The sequence below is a fragment of the Otolemur garnettii genome, unplaced genomic scaffold, assembly GCF_000181295.1.
Source record: "Otolemur garnettii isolate 467f Iridium unplaced genomic scaffold, OtoGar3 scaffold00009, whole genome shotgun sequence".
Taxonomy (NCBI): domain Eukaryota; kingdom Metazoa; phylum Chordata; class Mammalia; order Primates; family Galagidae; genus Otolemur; species Otolemur garnettii.
In genome coordinates, this window is record NW_003852404.1 from 2932651 (window position 1) to 2938876 (window position 6226).

Genomic DNA, 6226 nt, shown 5'->3' on the forward strand with positions numbered 1-6226 from the left:
GGTACCCTGGGAGAGGAGGGGAGCCTGTGGGGCAGTGGGGTTTTGGCCTATGAGGCCGGTGGCTGGCCCAGTGAGCCGGCTGTCAGGGAGCCCCCCCAGTGGTGCCTGGGTGTGTCTGGGGGGCTGTGGTTGGGAGGAGGGGCCCCACTCCCAGGCCCCGAGATGTTAGCCCTGCCCAAACACTCTTCCTACCATCTCATTTCCAACAGGGACTCTTTTAAGAGCAATGACCAGCTTGCTAGCGGACTTCAAAGATAGTATTTGATGAGTTTTAGCAGCTTCAGCAAAACTCTAATTTGAATTTCAGGCGCTGGTGTGTGATTTCCTTGGTGACAGCTTCGAGGGATGCTTGGGCTCGGCTGTCATCCAGTGGGGCTTCTTGCTGGCTGCTGCTGCCGCCTGCCTTCCCAAGGAGAGGCGGGAGGCTGAGAGGTGCGGGGTGCCATTGAAGCTCAGGGAGGAGAGGCACAAACAAGTGACAGGGAGAGAGGGGTGTGGGAGGGAGGGGCACAGGAGAGCAGAGGAGAGGGACAGAGAGGGAGAGAGTGAGAGAGACAGCAAGAGAGAGAGGGGGAGAAAAGGGGAGAGGGAGAAGGAGAAGAGGAGGAACTGAGGATGAGAGCGAGGTTAGGAGGCTTCAGGGAGACAGAGAGCAGAGAAAGGAGGGAAGGTAAGAGGACCCAGCAAAGACAAAGTGAGAGAACAGAGACGTAGAGAAATGGACAGACTGAAAGAAACTGAGGGAGAGAACAGGAGAGACCGAGGAACCACAGAGAGCCCAGGACAGAGGTGAAGACAGAGTTGTAAGGAAGACAGTGGGGGGTAGGGTGGGGCAGGGGGACAGGAAAAGGGCTGAGAGGGGAGAGGCAGAGAGAGGTGAGCTGAGGAAGGGGGAGCTCCTTCTTGGTGCCAGGTCCCCTGGGTGTGGGGCCTGGGCGTCCCAGAGGGGACAGCACAGGCAGGTTCAGAAGGCCACAGAGGGGCCTGAGACAGGGCCCTGCAGGGAGAAGAAAGTCCATCTCCCAGTCCCTCCCATCTCACTCCAACAACCCCCATGCCTTCCAACAGCCCCCTCCAACCTCAGCCGGTGCAGCTGTTCCAGAGGTGAAGGGTGAAGTGTGCTGTCTTCCACCTGCTGCCCCAACCCCCAGTATCAGGCAGTTTTCTGGAGCTCTATGCCCAATCCCAAGGCTGTGTGGGAGAAGGGAGTTTATTTCCCACGTGGCCTCCACCCTCCACGTGCACACACACTCAGACACACACAGGAAACAGAGGGGAGAGGGAGAGACAGGATAAAAGAGGGATCTGGTTGAGAAGACAAGACTCAAATTCTAGGAAAGCATGGTCCAGCAGGGCAGCCGGCAGCCATGTGTGGCTAGAGAGCACTTGAAATACAGTTGGTCGGACCTGAGGTGATGGAGTATGTCTGAGAAACTCTAAGATACCTAATTAGTATTTTACACTGATTCCATGTTGAAATGGAAACAATTTGGATGTCTTGGGTTAGATAAAATGTATTACTAAAATTAATTTCACCTGTTTCTTTTTACCCTTTTCATATGGTGATTATTTTAATATGGCTATCATTTTATTATGGCTATTAGAAAATTGAAAATGACATACATGACTCACATACTTCTATTGGATGGCCCTGATCCAGAGAGGTGGGGAGATGGAGGCCCAGAAGGAAAAGAGCCGTGCTCCGGGTCCCACAGCCACAAAGGACTGTTTGGAAGGCTCGAACTTAGGTGTCAGGGACAGAGCTGTGAAGAGCACTTATCTCCTCTGGCGCTAACCGGGCACCCGAGTTCATTAGGAGGAGATGACAAGACATAATTTCTGAGAGTTCAAACAACTGCCAGGTGGATTAGGAGCTTGAAAAGGCTCCTGCCAGGATCGTCAGAGGATCCTGACCGCAGGCCTGAGGCCTCACCAAGGACGGGGCCAGAGAATTAATGACGCCGCAGCTGCGGAAGGAGTGTGCTCATTTGAAAAAGCTGCAAAGGGGGGAAAAAAGGTGAAGCTGAACTGTGGACAATTATGAAGGCTGCAGAACCTCACATGGCTTAATAAAAGGCAGAATGGGAGTCGTCTGAACCCTCGGCAGACTCTGCAGAAGGCAGTAGGAAGAACAAAGCCAGTGTCTTGAGCTGGACTTGGCTGGGCGACCTCGGGCAAGTGTGTTAGCCTCTCTGGGTGCAGCACCCTCATCGGTGGCCTAATGTCTAAAGGTGTAAGCTTTGGAATCAGATGAATCTGACCATCGGGCCCTGCCACTTAATCAGTGACCCTGAACCACTTACCCTCTCTGGGGCCCCCCTACCTTATCCTAGAACTGTGCCTAATGCCTACCTCAAGGGTGGCTGGAAGGGCCCAGTGGAGGGCAAATGGTGCTTAGCCGCCACTGGGCACACAATAGGTGCTGGTAGTAAGGCAGACAGTTACTGGCATCTGCACGCCTAGGCACTGGGGACCACAGTGAACAAGAGGGACCAGTCCCTGCCCCTGAGGGCTTTCAGGGCAGGCGAGAATACAGACCCATGAGTTAATGAAATTTATGCAACTTTAGATCATGCTAAGTGCTATGAAAACAACTAAAAGAGGTGAGAGGAGGGGGAGTGACATGGGACTGTTCAGGCAGTAGGACAGGGAGGGCTCTCTGAGGTGACATCTGCAAATCCCAGTGTTAGGAAGGGCCCTGATCTCATCCTCCTCCGGCCCCCAGTGTTCTTCCCACACAGCCAGGGGCTGTGGCTCAGCCTTCCAGGGTTTCCCCCCACTTCCACCTCCTAGGTGGAGCCCCCATGACCTTAGAGAAGATTCCTTTTCCACCCTTGTCCAGTGGGGATAATGGGCTTCCTGTGAGGGCCAGCGGGGCAGTCAGCTCATCCCAGATGTTGACTCTGGCCTGTCCCTGCCTAGTGAGGCAAATGCAGAGATGACAGTGGAGCCTGCATCCATGGATCAGGGAAAGGACAAGGTGCACCAGAAGCACCTTGTCTCCAGGAAAAGGGGATATCTGCGTCATCCCTCAAAGTATCCTAAGGATAGACAGGGGCTGGTCAGGGAAAAATGAGGGCCAGGCTTCCTGGCATGGGGGCAGCAGGAGCATATGCTTCTGGCCCTAGCACTGGGCCGGCACAGCCAGAGGGGTATGGGCTCCTGGCAGGCTGGAGGCCTGAGAGGGAAGTGTGAGGCAGGGAGACTGAGTACTGAGCTGGGCGGTTGGCAGACAGAGGTCAGCTCCCAGAGGGAGATGTCTGGCCAACTAATCCACCCGGGTTTCATCTCAGTGGCTGTGGGGGGTTGGATCTGTGTCCTAAGCAGGTCCCTCTGACAGCTGAAGGCCCATGAAGACAGCTCCTAGACTTCTGTTTTCTGGTGTGGGGTCTCCAGGGCCTCTAGCCGCCCCTAAGCCTATTTCCTTGGCACGTGCTCTGCTTGTAAATGGCCCCAAAGAGAGATCGTGAATGTCAGGTGGACCCGTGGGCAAGCTGAGCACACAGGAGCTGCAGGGCCCAGGCCACCTGCCTGCCTAAGCACCCTGCCTCTGTCTTTTCACCCTATCTGGGTCTGCTTTCAGCCACTGGGTTAAAATCCTGTGTGACTAACTCTTCTGTGTCTCGGTCACGTCGCCTGTACAATGGGGCAGAGCCCTGCGTGAGTGAATGAGTTCACGATCTCTAGGCTGTAATCGACACTTCTATATGCTTCTCCCATCCAACACCCAGGTGAAGCAACCACGCACGTCTCTGCTTTAGAGAGAGGGAAGTGGAGACTGAGGCAGTGGCCTGCCCAAGGGCCTACGTCATCAGTTGTCACCAAGAGCGATATCTCAAGTTGAGGGATGGCGCAGAGGTCTCCAGGCGTCTTCCATTGGTGAGAAGTCTTGCAGAGCTGCTTTCTCAGCTTCCCTCCGCCCACGCTGCACCCCACCTACCCAAGGGATCAGCATGGGTAGGCACCTGCCGACTCTCTCCAAGGCAGGGAGCTGGGAAAGTAGGCTGCCCTTGCCCAGCGCTCTCTGCTCACCAGTTATGGCCCAGTCTCCAGAGCTTTCCTGACCTCTTCTCTGCTCTGCCACTCTCCCGAGTGGCATAGCTCTTGTCATCGGGTATGATGATGGCCTTTTTTCTCACCTGTACCTCACTGGAGTGTGAGCTTCCTGAGGATGGCGTCTCTGAGAGTGATCACCTCTGTCCCCGACACCAGACTGTGCCCTGTCACTGTGTGACCAAAAGAACGTGTGCTCCCAGCCCTGATGCTCCCCTCTGTCCCTTAGCCTCATGTTGGCCACTTTTCAGTATTATTCCTAGGGTTCCTGTTAGGACATTTTCTCCCCACTGAAGTTTTAATCCATGGACATACCGTGTATCTCTGCATGTACTATATGCATATCTGCTTTATTAGGAAGAAGAGTAAAATTTTTCCTCCCCCAGTGGCCACTGTCCCCCCACAGAGAATGCACGCGTTGGGGCACGTCACTTGTGAGTCCTGGGCACCGCACCACACACTGCACTTGCTAGGCTGACTTAATTGCTTCACCACAGTTAATCACTTCTCAGTGGAACATGAAGACAGCAAAATTGATGTCAGGGCACATTTGCTAGTCAGATGGGTGTTCTGGGAGCGGGAAGCCGACACAGATCCCTCCGAGGCTGTGGGCACTCAGCCCAGAGGAGGGTGAGGACGGGGCAAGTCGGCCTTATGAGTTTCTGGGAGGGCCGAGTTGGTGGAACACTTGAAGATTATCTGGTCCAAGGTTACCTTACCAACGGAGAGACTGAGGCCCAGGGAGGAGGAGATCAGAGCATCTGTGACCAGACTGCGAGCCTGCTGAGGGGAGAGACCATGTCTTACTTAGTCCCGTTTCCCAGTGTCTGGCACAGTCTAGATATACAGGGCATGTGGGGTGGGTGGCTGGCTGGCTGGATGGACAATGAAACGGCAGGCTGTGTCACCTGGTCTCAGCCCCATGGCGAGGAGGGGTGAGTCAGAGCTGTAGCTCCGGTGAGGCCAGGTCCAGCCGAACTCAGAAAATGAACTAGAAGACCGGACAGGGTGACTTTGAACACCCCTGACTCCAGACTCGCACATCTGCACTTGGACATCTCAGAGGTGTCTCAGACTTACATACCCAAGCATATTCCTTGTCTTCTCTCCAAAACCTGCCTTCTCATGGGAGTCCCCAGCACAGCATGTGGCAACTTCATGCTTCTACCTCAGATCAAAAATCTTAGGAATCACGCTTGAGTCCTCTGTTTTTGCTCAAATCCCACATCCAATTCATCAGCAAATCCTGGAGGCTCTGGCTGCCCACTCCTTACCACCACCTGGTCCATTTTCCTTGCTTGGCTAACAAGTGAGCCACTCACAAACATCTTCTGGTCCCAGCCTCATTTTCATTTTTATGAAATTCTGCTGTGATGAGATACTGCGATAGTCCCTTAAGTAATCTCCCAGGACCGTACCCCACCTCCCGCACCCCACTTGTATTTATTTATTCTCTGCACAGCAGCCATGGCACTCTGCTCAAAACTCTCCACTGCTCACATCCTTAGAATGAGCTAGAAGATCCTATGTAATCTGGGCTCCAACCCCTTTCCTCACTTTATCTCCTGAGTCTCTCCCAACCCCACTCTGCTCCAGCCATGCTGGCCATCCCCCAGATAGGCCATGCACATTCCTGCCTCAGAACTCCTTCTGCCAGGAATGTTCTCCTGTGCTCAAGTCATTTCATCAGGGAGCTCTTGCCTGGCTACCCTAAAATTGTAATGTCCCGATGCTCCCTGCGTGCCCCTGTGGTGCTCACCATTACTCGTTACTGATTACTGTGTCCCTCACTAGCATGTGAGCACCACAAGAGCAGGGATGGTGTCTGTCCTGTTCCCCATGGTGTCTCCAGTGCCTAGAATACCGTCCAGCCATAGCTAGTGATCAGTAAGTATCTGTGTCGTGAGTGAATTCTGAGTTTAGGGATGTGTAAGTGAGAGGAGCAAAGCAGGGGGCAGTGTCTATCTCAGGAAGACCCAGGCACGGTGTCACTGTCATTCTTTTGCCTCTTCATGTGCTCGTTTCAGTTGGTCACAGTGCTGTGTACGTGTGCTTGGCTGAGGTACATGTGACTTTGTGATAGGAAGCCTGAAGCGCTGGGACACCCCAGCCCAATGCTCTGGGCATTGGAGACACCACAGTCCAGGGCTGAGTCCCCAGGGAAGGATGGTGG